This window comes from Bombus vancouverensis, chromosome 13 (assembly GCF_051014615.1).
Source record: "Bombus vancouverensis nearcticus chromosome 13, iyBomVanc1_principal, whole genome shotgun sequence".
Classification (NCBI taxonomy): domain Eukaryota; kingdom Metazoa; phylum Arthropoda; class Insecta; order Hymenoptera; family Apidae; genus Bombus; species Bombus vancouverensis.
The window spans coordinates 6,460,837-6,477,837 of record NC_134923.1 but is presented as its reverse complement, the minus strand read 5'-3'; the positions used below and the strand labels follow the sequence as shown (position 1 = coordinate 6,477,837).

Genomic DNA, 17,001 nt, shown 5'->3' with positions numbered 1-17,001 from the left:
AAGTTTTACGATAAACGGAACTGCAGTTGTGACAGGACCTTTACGTTCCTGAAGCTGAAAGCTATTCTATAAGTCGCAAACATAATAGACCACATACATAACAGAGTCATGCAACTTTAGCGTAGAAGCTATTCCTGCGGTATGACTTGCTCGCAGTGGTTCTCAATTCTCGTGCTATTACTTCACCACGAAACTGAACGATTATTATATAATTTCATCGATGAATGTGTATATTGGATACGTATATTATTTATATAAAATCATTCAGTTTAGTTTAAAAGAGGATAAATTAAACGTAAATATAAGAAGGCAAAGGAATTTTTTCTAAAGCTTCTCTCAAAGTACAGACACGTTTGTAATTTATTGGCTTCTATGACTGGATTCGATTTAATAATAAAACAGTAGGCAAAGGCTTACAAGTTTAGAAAAGGAGAGGCTGAAAGCGTTGAAATTGGTTTAGAGCGACGTGAAATCGATATACCTTTACGTATATACCGATTAGGTGGATCATGAATGTCCCATATTGTATTAAGTAAAACGCGGCTGATTGTTAGGTCTATCGTATTATCACTCAAAGCCTGTGTTCTTTGGTGAAAGGATCTGCCGGTAAAACAGATATCTGGTACCCTCTCATCATTTTTCAAATGCTTTCAGGTTTATTCTTTCCCGACGTTGATTGATGACAGAAATGCAGGCGCATAAAAGCTTGCACGAGGTTCTAGTAATGAAAAGAAGGGTTTAAAGACTCTCTTCGACGCGCCATAAGTTGCTAATGTTTTATTGCCGTAAACAGAGGCCCGAACGCTTGTAAAAGGATTAAAACAAGCGCGATGAGAAAAAGATGGGTGAATGAAAAGGTCACGCTGTAATTCGGTCGGTAACTAGATAGAAATTTTATCCAGCCAGGTATTGCGCTAACTGCACGGAGTGGCTCACATTCTCGCAGGAAACAATGAAACGAAATTATTTCCGTGCCCGAGTTCCACTCGTTAAAGTTCGAGTGGAATAATTTCAGCTCTTTCATACCGACGTAAAAATAAAATTTCTTCTTTCTCTTATATTACTTTCTCTGCCGTGGTAAGAGCAAACCGTACGCGCCGTAAACGAACGATATCACGCATATTAGAATACTGTCTTTCTGAGCGTAAGTATTCGCGTCATAATCATGAGTCTCGTTAATGCATAGTGATTATTCGATGGCACTAATGGCACGCGGATAATTACATAGAGATACTCAAGTATAATAAATTCGCTTCGTCTACATGTCTCGGCAATAGCTCGTCGAGCAATTGATTAACGATCAAAGTAGTTGGACAATGAATTTCCTTCGAATGCCAGGCTGATATACTTTATGGGAATGAATGTCATCAAGTTCAATGAGTCATCATTGTGCGACACGCGTTACGAAATATTCTCACCGATCGAGTTGGATAAATTACTTTTGAGAATTATTTTACGTACACTGGCTCGGTAATGTCTATTAATGTAAGGAACAACCGAAGATACGTATCGTGTAATTTTTATCTATAGTTTCACACTGGTTTCGAAATTTCATCAATATAATCATAATAATCGAGTCTTATAACAGCACTAACGAAGTTTCGAAATGTTTCGTCTAACACATTCATAAGAGATTTTTACAAGCGCTCGTATTCTTTCGCGAGCCTGTGTATGTAAATTTTCTACCGCTAGATCATTCCATAATATTAATTTCCCTTCTATGAAAGATAGTTTATAATCTTTGAATACAAACTGATCGCTTTTAGAATTTAAAATACTCAACCTATAATCTCAACCGAGTCTCGATAATAACCTATTATCGTGACTCGCGTGATGATTAAACGACCAATTTAAAAAAAAAGAATCAATAAACGACAAACCATTAATCTGCCCTGAAAAATCTGCGTTGGGTCGCTATCGCGATAAGTTTCTTAACGTTATTCCGTCGTCATGGTATGTATAGGAACTTCAATAATACTCCAACTAGCGAAGAATATAGTACGTTAACTCTCCATGGAAATCACGAACAAAATGTACTTGCACGTAGGTACATACAATACGACTACACGCAGAGAAAAGTATATACTATATACAAGCGAACACATTCATTACGGTAGCGGTACGTGATTTCAGTGATCGGCACAGGCTTGCACTCACTTCCATAAAACTTGTTTGATTCACCGGTTAACATGACGAAACGAGCTTTGTTACCTGACATGTCCTTTATTTAATTATGTCTCTCTCGAAATTTCACGATGAAAAGGAACGAAAAACGTAACCTGGAACATTACGGTAAAACTTATTCAATAGAATACATTAAATTACACTGAGTTGACGTTGAACCACTCGAGAGAATGGCCGAGTTACCGTGTGTAATTATATCTTTTAATTAATTCAGTTTCCTAGTCTATTTCTTTCGAAATGTTATTTTATAAATCGCCTGGCAGAAAATACTCCGGTTAAATTCTACTATAGAACGGAGAACGAGCCTCGTGAATAAGCAAATTAAATCTTTGAAACGTCGAACAATGAGGCAGCCGCGCGCAGGTACATATTTGTTGCGCGTAATAATACCGTAATACCTTTATTTGTTTTCAGGACGGAATAAAATTAAATGTCACGTCCAATTTCGCCGAACGGTTTTCATTTATCCTTAAACCAAACGTGCGCTCGTCCGCTGCAACCATATCAATTGTACGTTTCTTTCCCACTTAAATAACAGACAATTAAGTTATCGATTAACGGAGAGACGTGTTTTGTTAGACATCTGTTGCCGTCCTAGTCCCGCGCCATCGTGATCGTGAGCTTATTTTCTCTGCCTTTTGTGCCGGCCACCCACCCATGCAACTACTTCGTGCAGTTGTGAAACACGTTGTTCCTACGTTATTATCAAGTTATTCGATAAAATATTCCATCCCAGTTTTCTCTCACTTTTTTTTTCCTTTCTCTTATTTTCTTTTTTTCTTTTTTTTTTTTTTTCTTTCTTTTACCTCTTATAACCTCGATCGAAACTGGCTGACTAAAGCTTTCGTGCAAATAACTACGGATAGAAAGAGACGACAAATTTATTCGGGATAGTTCGACCATCTTAAAACGACCCAACCAAAAGCGAACAATGCCATTTCGACGTTACATGCATGGTGACGGCATGTATAAAGAGAAGGCATGTATGAATTCCGAGGTAGTTGCGTTTCGAGTGACACGCGTGCTTATGAATACGCGAAACACGCGTGTCACCGTTGAAACTCGTGAAAAAAATGGTTCGATTGTTACTATACAAGAGACGCGCCTTTTCTACTATATCACGCGACTTTTAAACAGACCGAAATCGATATAAAACGAAAATGGCTTGTTTGCTATGCTCCCCGATACATAACGCAGAATTTGCATATTATTATCTGATATTAATATTCCGAACATTATACAAACACACACACATATATATACAATTAGTGTATATGTTGTATTTAAGCGTATATATATATATATATATATATCTGTACATCTAACTGGAATGAACAAATAAATGGATAAACAACATGAAAGAAAAATACAAATTTTTAACCACGTGCCTGTTTTTCTCTTGCGACGAATAATTATATGATCTATCCTATCTTCCTTCGATTCGAGCAATTTCGTTATACGATTAAATGAACAAATAAAGGGGATTTAATGGAAACGTTATTAATTTTCGCAAATTATACAAATAACGTTATTACAATATTAATTCTCGAAAGGGATAATTATAATCGCGATCATTATTATTATTAACTAATTGTTCCCAGCGCTTCTACTCGATCCACTTCGGACGTATCTTGTTTGCTAATGGTGTCGGTCATGCATTCATTATGTGTCCATTATAATCTGGTAATCAGATCAATTTTAATTAGACGAAAAATGCGACAAGCACGCTGCAAATATCCACTTCGTTACACCTACAGAGAAACACATACCTCCAATTAATAAATGTTCAATAATATTGTTTCTATCTCTATTTTCAACTCGCGTAACTAATTACTAAATTATATAGGATATCAAACAATTTCGAGAAATTATATTTCCCCAACATTTTCAATTGCAGAGCTCGTAAAAATAATGAAACAAATCCAATATCTGAACTTTATTTATTGAAAGAGAAAAGATATTATTAATACGAAATTAATATTACTACGAATATTATTAACGCGTAATCATTCTATTTAATTACGAATTTATAGCACGTTTAAAAAAGTGTTTCATCTATAGAGTTGATTTTTCTTGGTTTACTCGAATTACTGAAACCGCAGTTACTTTCTTTCAATTCCAAATTTTCTCGTTATCAGAAATCGTTCCGAATATCTTCGTCGCTTCATGAATAAAAAGCGCACGGTGTATAACCAAAAAGGCAAATAAATATTATTAAAGGGAAACAATCGAACTAGTGAACGTAACACGATTATTGTTCTTTGGCCGCGAGAGTCGTAGAATTCGGATACGGCGAATGAATCCGCAGAAATGTTCCCGCTGACGCCGTGTTGTCTCCCGAGTTCAGCTTATCTCGATGTTTTGTGTGTTTTTGCACACAATCGAGACACCACTGTCTGTCGTGATGGTCTGTTAACAAGTATTGTTCCTCATTGTGGCCGGCACATGTTGACGGATGGATAGACATGCGTTGGAAAACGTTAATATCGGCCGACGTGAAATTGAAACTGATTTTATGATGTGATTCTTCTTCCCTTTTTATCTCGATCGCTGTTTCCTTTAGAAATTCGTCAATCGATATAATTTATGGCTTCTTGAACAATATCGATATTGATTAACCGTATCTCTTTCATCGATATATATCTATGTCAGTCTTGCATAAACGCGTAAGAATTAATTAGATATTACATAGTTGCTGATTGCATGTAAGAGTCTGGTTGCTTGTAAGCTTTCTGATCGATAGCTGTTAACATTAACATGATGCGACGAGGTGAGCCGTGTTGCTGGTAGATAGCTTATGATTTATGACCACTATAGAGAACACGTCGGGTCTCCGAGTAAACGCGAACACACAAAAACAAACTCTCGCTGTGACTGATCCTAATTGGTAAATTGTTCTTTAATAACCATAGTTTTCCTTTTTAATCAACATAAAAAACGATAGAATCAGCCTTCCTTCGATATTTATTCTCTTTATACAGTGAGTACAAAAAGTAACGCATTTGTTATTTAATACGTTTAAATATTAGATCTGCCTCTCATTTTCTTTCTACGCTACTCGGATCTATAAAAGAGTTAAACGTTGTTTCTCTGCTCCGAAAACTGGTAGAAAAAAATTGTGAAATTAATGAAATTACATTGCAATTGCATTACCATTGTTCCTCCTTCCTCGCTCTCTCTTTTTCCCAACCGGTTTAATTATGCTACATACAAAATACTAACGATGCAGAATTTTTGTTAATACGAAACATTATTTAATTTCATTTAATTTAATTAAAATATCGACTCGAAAAGAAAACTTGACCACCGACGGAAAAACATATCATCGCGCAAAAATCTCACGGTCTTTCTTCTGTGTAATATATTTTTGAATGCGTTTCGTATACACGGAAAACCGCAATAAAGTACAGTAAATTTCAAAACGAAAATCGCGAATTGCGATGTTCTATTCAACAACGTTACGTTATTATGCGAAACGAAATCACGAAATAGTTTTAATATTACGTAAAGCAACGAGAGAGAGAGAGAGAGCCCGGGGGAAACTGCATCGATCCGGTTGGCGAATCGCGAAACTTTTCCCATTGACTATACACTCTCCTCCATGCTTACCAACTTGTCGCGCTGCCTGTACCTTGAAATAGAAATGATTAAACTTTTAATAACTGATACGTCAGTTTGCTCGCCGGGCAACATTGTGTTTTATTATACCAGTAAAATACCAAATTATACCGTAATCAATCGAATTGTTCAATTTAAAAACGACGGTTGCTATTTTTCTATTATCATTATTATTATTATCCGTTTTAACGTCGTAATTATTATCCTTGTCGTTCGTTTCACTGTTTTTTTTTTTTTTTTTTTTTTTTACGATAAAATCGTATTTTTAATTGCGTTGTAAAAACCGAGGAAAAATTCGATGTTCTTCGTTCTATCCTTGTTACAATTGTTTTCGTTATCGAAAAAATGATCGTGCTGATTTTTTGCACTTCTGTAAGCCACGTTTTATTAAAGGTAATAAGAAAGTATTAAAATAGCGCGTCGAATAAAATACAATTTCTTGTATCTCAATTACGAGGTTTGGAACGAGTTTCTCTGTCCTTCTCTTTCTCTCTCTCTTGTTTTTTCCTTTTTCTCTCTCTCTCTCTTTCTCTCTCTCTTTTAGAAATCTTTCGTGAATATCGTGTTTTATGTATGGCTGTTATCGTGAACTGTACCTCCTTTATCGATATAGAAGCCGCACTTTAATGCTTAATAATATCGCAGGAAAACTTCTCTCGAAAAATCAAGAACTCGTAATTCGTGCGCGCTGGAAAAAGAACCAACGCGGTTATAAGTAATACCTTTTCAGTCGACGCGAAATATTTCTAGTGATATTTCGTGGATTATATTGAATTTCCTCTGAAAACACGTACAAATAAATGTCTGCCGTTTACAAAAATAATCCTGAACGCATGAAAATCTTCAATAAATTAAAAGAAAGGTACGTTCATCCAATTAAACGTAAAAATAACGTTGCTCTTTTACTTTAAAAACCGGAAAGAAAAAAACAGAAGAAACGATGATTACGTAGAGATAAACGTGATTGATAACAAAGCACGAATTTTATCTCCTTGTATAATTATTTATAGTCATAGAAGCGATAAGTATTTTTCAACATTTTCATTCGCCAGAGAAGATACAACTTGAGAAAAATAATGTTATCTTGAAATCTTACACAAACTGTTGATTTCTAGCTATTATTGAGACGATGACTCATTCAAGTTTATGCGCAATATTCTTTTTCAGCGCACGGTTCGCAAGTATCATTTAAATCGCAGTCCATTATTCTTTTGTACGGCAACTAAATTGAATTAATTTCCCTAGTATCCCCGAACGAGCAAGTTCCTCGATAAAAGTGCCCGATAAATATGGATGCGTTGGCGGAATGATAAATTCAAATTCTGCCCGCTGTTAAATCATTTTTCAGCCACCGCTCCCTTATTTGGACTCAATTAGCTTAAACAATTATTATCGTTTCATTCGTAGCGCGACGAAAAATACAAATTTTCATTCACGTTCCGTAAGCTAAATTTATTAAAAGTCATTATTAGTGGCACACCGTTCCCCTCTACTGGCCTCGACTCCTCACTCTCTCTCTCTCTCTCTCTCTCTCTCTCATTCCCCGCCAACCTCCGCCTTCCCCTCTCATAATTTCCATGCATCGCACGATAAATACATTGTACGTATAATAGGTTCGGTATTTCCATTCGAACTTTATACCACGTACATATATCTTGAATCATTTACAAAAGTTATATTCGACGTACGTGAAATTTTGAACTTGTACAATTACCATAAAATCTATTCAAGAGACAAAGAGAGAGGAGAAAACATAAAACAAATGGAAGTAATAATACTTTCGAAATTCAATTTGCTCGATAGAAAATTTTCAACAGTAAAATAAACGTGGATTCGTTCTGATTCAGTCTTGTAATGTTCCAACTATACCAGGACTTTCGAAAATTCTGATTTTGAGGATTCTGTGTTTGAACGCCACTTTATACGCCCGTGGTTGCAACGCAGTCATTCAAAAATTTATTTAAATTTAGCCGAAATATAATAACAATGATCTTTTGTGCCGAGGCATTCGCGCGTGGGTGTGGCCTCGGAAATTCGTGTCCTGCGATCTTAATTATAAAATATTATCTGTTTCATAAATGCAATTTCATAAATGCACCGTCTCCCTTCTCGGATCGATAACTTGCTCTCCGTTCTCCTCTTTATAATTATCTTTAAATCCAATATTTCCTGCCGACTTCATTGAAATTTCATTTAAATAATCGCAAAACTTATTCAAAGCTCGTTAAAATTCAACGGAATGAAATAGGGTCTTTAATTTGGTGCACATAAGGAAAGTTCGCTGGAATCCAGCGCCATTTGCTAGAAAGTAATTTAATAACGTATTCTCTAATAAAATTTTTCTTTATAAAGATATATAAAATAATTTGATAAAGTGTACATACAGTGAATCATTACTTTGAAGCAAATTTCATTTCTACCAGAGTGATGATTAAAAGCTACTTAGTTAAAAGAAAAAAAAAAAAAAGAAAAAAGAATAAAGAACGCTGAATAATTGTGAACTTTGTCTTTATACAACAATTTAATGCTGCTTCGTAAATTATTTGAAACTTAATAATCTCTTTACTGCGACGAAACTTATTACATTTATGCAGGCAATTTCATGAAAATAACCCGACGATGGAATTTCGCAATTTATTTATAATTGTAATAAATCTTGATTTATCGATTAAGAAAAAATTTCATTAATTTACATAAAGGTTAAGAACTTTAAATTTGTTCGCGTGAGGTAAATTATGAGAGAGCAGTGAATCATAAACAACGTCGTACGTAAACTTTTTTATAGTCTACGCAAAATAGTCGGTTAGTTGGGAAAACAAATATTGAAAAAAGAAAAAAAGAGATGTTTACGAGGTAAATTGCAGGGGCGAAATTACCAAGAATATATATGATTCTAATTATTATTATTCCAGCACAAGAGTCCAGCTCACCCACCGAGTAACCACAAAATATAACGGGTGACACACGAAGGGTTACGAAGCATCACGAAGTGACCCGAATAAGGTTCTCCGGGACGTTAGTACTAGCCACGACCTCGTTCGAACTTTTACAAGCCACTGTACACGGCCGATTCCCATACCTGCCTAATGTCCGACTATAAATATTACAATCCCCAGTATGCTAGAAGAAGTTTCGTTCTTTCGATAGTGCATCAGAGAACGACAACCATTTTCGTCAGACCTTCTTTTTCTTCTTCTCTTTTTTTCGTCACTGTAGAAATCCATGCTACATGTTTTCGAATAATTTATTTAGCTGTCTATTGCTAGAAATTTCATCGTTGATCCTAAATCAGATTAACGGTACAAGTTAATGTACTTCCTAATATATGTTTCATTTTATGGATTTACGTGTGTAGAAAGAAGTTACGTAAATATAATTTCATAAATCGTTCGAAACGAAAGTACAATGTACTTTTCTTCTAAATATTCGTTATAGGATAAAGCAAGTAAATTATCGGTGTGTATTGATTACCTTGATTAAGTGACATACCGCTATCGTAATGTATGTCTATTAAACGCTTTCAACAACAAATTTACGTAATTCTTGACAAGTTGATGCGTGCAACTCGGTAATAATGTACCGAGTGTTTACGAAAGCGTTCTATAATCTCGCGGTATGATATTAACACGAAAATGCTTATTCTAACTATGTACATGGAAATTATCATCGGAAGTTTTGTTAAGAAATATGATGCATGCTTTAACCATAATTTACCATAATTGCACGCCAGATATATACATAATACATAAGTATGTTATGTAGGTGTATATATGTACGTATATAGATAAGAAATAGGCTTTCTAGGATATAATGCATGTTGTAGATACCGTTTGTAATGATAAGGGTTAATTAAGAAAGTGACTCGTAAATGGTTGGTTTCCAACAGAGAGAACAAACAGCCAACCGGGGTTCTCTTTGGCTCGAACGAAAGAACAAAAGAAACATAAGCAAGATTTACCAGTGAGTCTCAGCTCTTTAATTCGATAGATACACCTCTCTTCTCCACTTCTTTCCTTTCTTTCTTTTTCCCTTTTTCCTTTTTCTCACTTATTTTTTCTTTTTTCTTCCCCCCCCTTTTTTTTTTTTTTTTTTTTAAGTAAAATCAACTCCAATACCGAGTTAATGCTGTTTAACAACGAGAACCTCAGAAACTTGGCACGAACTTTAAATTACTTTAAGAATGTAATCTTACGTGCATTCAGCTGGCTCCATTCAAACAAAGTGAATCGGAACTTTTGAAAAATTGAACGTGCCGTTCTCTCCCGTCGAGCACCATCTCGAATTCCGTTTAATATTCCCTCGAGCGCGTGTCCCTTTGCTTTTAGTTAGAAAAAGGTAAAAGAAAAAAATCATAGGAAAAAGAAAGAAACGAATCTGCCCGGCATGAGGATATTTCATAAATATTTATTCACGGCACATAAAACGTGCAAAGTACAAACAAATACGGTCTAATATCGGATTCGAGTGAAAAATGACTTTTCGAAGGAGGCAAGGTAATTGAATATTTCGCGTCAGTAATATCAGTAGCGACTTTCCTTTCGTCTTGTTTCGCGTATTTACGAGTGTTTGCTGCATCGGGCAATTTCGATATTAAAAATTATTCTGTCAACTACTGGAAACAACGTTCACAGCGCAAAGGGCTTTTAATTAAAAACATCCACCCCTCGCCCCTCGTACGTGTGCCGTGTTTTTCCTTTTTATTTTTCCTTCATTTACGACAAACAATGTCGTTACAAAATACTTATTAACGCGGTTCGCTCGTTAACGGAGCGAATCGAAATAAATATATTTCATTGGATTTACAATTAGCAATAATGCTCGATGTACGAAAGGGTTAATTAATTAAGTACGTATCGATTGGCCGGAAGATAGTCTGCATCGTGTAACACGAGCTTCGCTCCGACATGAAATCAGTGGGGCAAGAGGAGTAGCGGCAGGCGGGGAGCAGTCAACCTGCTCGTGTCAGTGATTCTCATTCTATTCGACCGCCATTTTTGATCCAATTGTTTTTACATTACATAATCGCAATTTTCCGAACGTTACGCGTTCTCACGCTCGAGATTCTAACCTTTGAGATAAGATTTATATCTATACGCGATTCAGATAAATTTCAGTTTCGATGAAATTGAGAAGAAATGCCGCGTTAAAACGATTCGGCTCGTTTCAATGTATGATCACCTTCCAAGCTCAAACCCTTTAGAGATCACGATAAGATAACAAGTGTAGAGGAATACGACTCCATCCTTTTCCATCGTTCTCATGAGTACCGTCGTAAATTCCAAATAATAATGCATTGTACGAGCTGGCGTGTTTTGTTTCTGAATAAGCACACTCTTGCGCGTTTGCATAATTCGATACGCGTCGGGGTTTACATTGTATTTTAATTATCTTCATTACGTTACAACTTGTACAAAGTATTTCCCCGTTGAAATTGCAATGCAAATCAACGTTAAAATAGTCAACCGTCAGATGGATAAAAAAATATATCTAATATGTTTCTCTGGTATTTACTTCAACTTCAACGTTTCTTAATTTATCTTTCTTCCTTCGCTTTTTCATTCTCTTGCCGAGTCCCGGAGTTCTCTGTACTAGAGAGCGTACATATTATTTTTAATTTATTTACGACCAAGCATCTATCTCGTGAATACGTTTTGACTGTTTCAATTTAGAAATGGTCTCGAATTCGAGGAGATTTAATTTCGGCCTTTAATTTCACTGGCGTTTGATTCGAAGTTGAATTTTCATTTCTCGAAAATCCTGCGTCGCTACGTTTTTCATATTTTTTACACGACGTCCTATCAATGCGATTTCCATTAAGCAATGCATTCAAACTTTATGAAAATCAATACGCGACGCGGGCTCGATTTATGTAAATAATACCTGGATATTCTCTTATACCGGATTAAATTTTAGAACATTACCGCTGCAGGCCAACAGAAAAATTCAATTAACGCCGATAACGAATACCGATAAAATTTAATTAACAAGGAAGATTGATAAACCGACTTTACTATCTTGTTTTCAGCCAAAAATATTCCTATATAAACCCATTGTACGCCAACTATTATTTCGATCGATCCCTTTTAGAACAAATCTGTAAATTCGTCGAAGGTATGTTTTCTCGTTAAACAACAGCTCGGAAAAAATGTTAACACGAATGTAAATTCTCGACGTAACAAGAATGTTGTAATCGAAAGGTGAAAGCGATCCAGCAACCCAAGTCGGTGATCAAATATAAATTTAACATCCTGAGCATGTCGAATGAAAATATCTACGCTCGATAGTAGCATAATTATTATTGAATATCACTTCTGTTACGCTCTTCGTAATAGCCTAGTTATCAATTTAAAAGTAATCAATTTTCAGCCGAAAGATATATTTATGAATATTTTTCATTGCGTGTCGAAATCGAAAATGATAATGATTGAAACGAAATTGGCCTTGAATTACGAAACATCGCTGGCCGCTTTATCGCGGAGTGATTAATTAAAAACGTCTCAGCGAAGAAGACGTTAATAAAACGTGCTGAATAATGATAAAACTTGACTACGATTATTTATAGGTCGCTCCCAATTAAGTGTCGCCTTAAGCTCCTGAAAAATATTCGACGCTTCGCATCAATTTATCGAGGCAACGTAATTCACTCACAGATTTAATATCATTATTATTTTCGTTGGGATATACATCTACACATATATACATATATGTATATATATATATATACACACACATGTACCATAGAGAAATATTTACTCTAAAAAAACACGAGTTTTATCCAATTCAATACACACGAAATTTGTGTGCTGAGTAACAATTTAAAAATGATATAAAACACAATAAACGCGCACAGAGGGCTCGCTTCGCTTACTTTCTATTCAAACTGATTCCCGCTGTATGCAGAAATGGAAGCAACGATGCCGAGTAAATGAAAATCTACCACTCTCGGTTATTGCTTACGTTTCAGTAACGGGCTGGTGAATATATTTGACGATAATGAAATCATTTCTCTTTGTAAGCATTAGAGACAATGATAATTTTCATATAATTCGCGTAACTTTTGCTATTCCAGTGTATCGAATATTTTACGTAAAACAGAAACAACATAACGCTCGAGTTCTCGTTAAAACGTTACAACGTTAATTATATTATTATTAAACTTGCGTGTTCGCCATTCAAATGTTAAATAGTTTTAATAATTCTGAATAATGTCGAACACTGTATATAAAACATAGTAACAATTTTAAAAATCGCATTTGAAAAATATCAATCGATAGAAGGAGTATAAAATGTGGATGCAACTTGAAGTCTACCTTATCGACGGTCAATATGCATGGGTTGTTATCAAGTAAATTCGCGTACACCGTGCAGCAGACAGATATTCCGAAAGCCTGTCCGAATATAAACGTCAAGTGTATGTTATCGTGGATCGTACAACGTATCGATATTTGCTTCCCTGCAACTCATTTCACATTAGAGCTAGGTTAACATGTTCATCTGCGACGGTAATGACGACAATACCAATGATCGCATTCCAACCGGCAATGATGAATCGTATCTTGTGACGCATATTAGCTTTGCGATTCACGAAAACGCAATATCATCGAATTGCGTCGCGTAATTTGTCCTATACTTCCTACTTACTTCTAGCATCGTAATTAACCGAGAACCGCTTTGCCGGATTCCACGTAATTTAGATAATAACTAAAATACCGCCAGAATCGTAAAGTTAACATTATCATATTTACGTTTCACGTTTTACATTGCCTGATAATGTAACATTTCCCATAAATTGTACCGTATTACTTATCACGATTAAAATCACTCAGTTCACGGAATTTAATAAAGTATTGTGTTCTTCTGTAGAATTACATGTTATATCATGTATCCACAACGAACAAAATTGCAGTATGTACGAAAGTCAAGTACTATCGCTTTTTTAACGAATTAAAATATTATTTGCCTTTTTTACGAATGCATCGAAATGCATGTTAAATCGAGAAATCGATATACAGATTTAAAACTAAAACCACCAATTTAAATTCAAATTAAAATTCCATTCGATATATATATATATTGAAAATGTTTTACTATTCTTCGAAAGTTCTACAATTGGAAAAACATAATATATTTAGAACCGGTATTTATAGGTGTTCGAGAAGTTTCAATACGAAAACTTCTTTAGCCGGATTCTTTACCGCTTCTTCGATCTATATCAATTTTCGAACTCGAATAATATTATTTGCTATTTTAAATTCAAATAATATAACCGAGGGTGTAATTAATTATTCTTTCGTTGGGAGAAAGAATTTCAAACGATGGAATTATCTGGATAGTCACGTATCACAGTACACTCCGTTATCGAATATCGATAATGAAAATTTAAAGGGCCTTCGACGCTTTCATTTTCCTCTTCACATCGCTTTGTGATAATCCGAGATCGTTCGTAGAAGAAGATTATCGTTAACCCTTTCCTGTGTGTCGTTAACTCACGTCTCGCGTGATGTATATGAAATTAATATTAAAATCTCGGAAAAATTGTTCGAGTGATTAGAAGGAATAAATTGGTTAAACGAAAGATGACAGATCGAATTTCAAGCTAATAAACTCATATCATACTCCAGAATCGACTAGATACGAGTTTATCGTTGATAATAACTGTTTACGCATATCTCGTATTATGTGTTCCTCCATCATCCTTCTCTCTAAGTCTCAACCTATTCGGATCGTTCTACTTGTAACGTTGGCATATTGTACGCGCATCTTGTGTCTAATTACAATTTCGTTCGTCTGCTCGTAGCCTATTGTTCCCGCGTATAATAGACCATTCGATTTTACTATGTTCCCCATTTCTGTGCTTGCTCGCGTAGCCACCAGCCATTTATTTATTCGTCCTCGCCACTTAACCTTACGGATATATTCATGATTCACCAGTAACAGATCATTTCCTCGTCCGTGATCCGGACCGGTGTATTGTACGTGTTCAATGGCAGCCGATAACTAACGAAACATCGTTCCACTGACAGCATTGCAATGATCGACGTTTATAGTTGCACTTACGATTCATCCAGCTGAGGATATTCGCTGACGCTCCTCTTTCTTTCCTTTTATATCTTTTCTCTCGTTTTTGCTTTTGCGAATATTTCTTTACAAGGCTGAAATAATGAAAGAATTTTTAATCTTTCTTTGATAAAGTTTCACGAAACAGAATAAAACGTTACTTTCGATTGATTTTACTGTCATCGTCGTCCGAAAAACGAAAAGGAAACGTGCATATATCGTTGCCACTTGCAGGCCGACAGGAATGCACAGTGAGAAATTCGATCGTAAAAATTAACGACCCCGTTCACAGTGATTACTTGGCGAAACTATTACGACTGACATTATTGCCGACTTTATTGCCTAATTAGTTTGTACTCGTTAACGAGCCGGGTTATCAAATTAACCTTGTAAACTGTCCAACTCTCGCGTGCGTGCTCGTTGCTGAAAAATACCAGAGAAAGTGAAAAAAAGAAAGGAAAAATGATCGTATGCCGATAAATGTTAAAAATCAAGGGGACAATTTGTCTTGCTTTCTCCGAAAAAAAAAACTCCGAACGTATATAAAGCGTCGTATAAGCGCCACTTAATAACGAACATAAACTCCCGTGCCAGTCAAGTATCATCCAAGTAGCGATCGATAATTTCCAAATATATAATAGCTACTCGAAAACCACTCGCATAGTATAAATAACCGAAGAAGCGGAAATACGTTCTATTCGATGAACGAACAAGAAAGAACATCAAGAAAAGATGGGATAAAAGGATATGAAAAAGCAAGTAGAGAAGCAAGGAAGAAGAAGAGAAATCAAATAAGGGACAGCGTATAAAACGAGAATCGTTCGATGAAAGAGGCTGTAGATTGGAGTAAATTCACTTTATTACTTCATGAGTAAGCAAGAGACAAGGGAAGCGAGTAGTTTATTGAGAATTACTGTGATAAATAAGGCGGGAGCAAGCAGTGGAAGAGGTTACACCGAAGAGTGGGGAATGGCAACGCGAGGAGAACGATCTCCACTCCATGGATACTCCTCGTAATGTGCACCGTATGCAGCTACATCTACTTACACGCATACGCCAGCATCCCTCGCTGCATACGTTTACGCGTGTTTCGTGTAAACGCTCCCCCCCCCACCCCACCCCCTTTGCACGCGCGCGCGTATTTATATGATGCACTATTCAAGTGCGCGTGCGGAGAATTCAGTTTCGTGTGTGCACACCAACGATACGTGTATAGACGGTGTTTCACCAACAGGGTACACTCGAGCAGCGTTAAATAGACTCTTGTATTCACGATAAAGTTATTTTTATGACTCGTCGAGAAGACATTCGTCGAGTTATTCTCCATGAAGAAGCATCAGGCAACAATTTCGGTTGCAACAGCCTCGGGAAGGAAGAAAGAGCTGGGGAAGGTGCGCAGGGGGATAGGAATTCTTCGGTGGTGGAATAGAGCGACCACGAAGAGACACGAAGAAATGGAACGCGCTATAGAGAATGAATTAAGTGAGACAGAGGTAGATATAGGGGAGGCCATAGGGTGTGTGTACACACAAATCCACAGGGACCGAACGGTCAATGCTTGCTGCACTGTCACACAAATATGACACCAGGATCGAACGGAATTCAATACTGGTTTGAAATTTGTAATCAGATTGACGGCGAATTTCCGATGAATCGTGACAACATCATCTACATATATGGAGAGGACGGAGATATTCGGATGACAGATGCAAATGTAATCCGACTTGCATTCCATATATTATTTCACTTTGCCATGTGTACCGGCCCCGTATTTGTGTACTTTGTGATACGATGGACATTGTTGCACCCGTGATTTTGCTACAATGTACTTTTCAACGTTTCGATAGCGGCGCGTATCGGAAACCGATAAGATTGGAATTATGGCTTGTAATATTAACCCCCGAGCTAATATTACCGCGAACCCGCTTATATTTTTATAAAAACGTACGAGTATAAACTGTCGTGGCTTTTTTACCAGCCTCTTCACTAATTCACAGGCGCGCGCGCGCGCGCGCATACATACACGCGAGCAAACAAAAGAGTTTTTGTCCAAGAGAAAGTTTAACAACGCTTAAATTGTACACAACGCTTTCCAATGGGAACTCGCAAATTAAATTTGCATTTCCACAAAGTCTAATTTCC

At 36.2% G+C, this 17,001-nt stretch overlaps 1 protein-coding gene across 2 annotated transcripts in view; it reads right to left on the bottom strand.

Moving 5' to 3' along the window:
* LOC117162576 (uncharacterized) overlaps positions 1-17,001 on the bottom strand; it is a 173,102-nt gene that overhangs the window by 25,881 nt on the left and 130,220 nt on the right. The gene's annotated exons all lie outside the window — the stretch shown is intronic.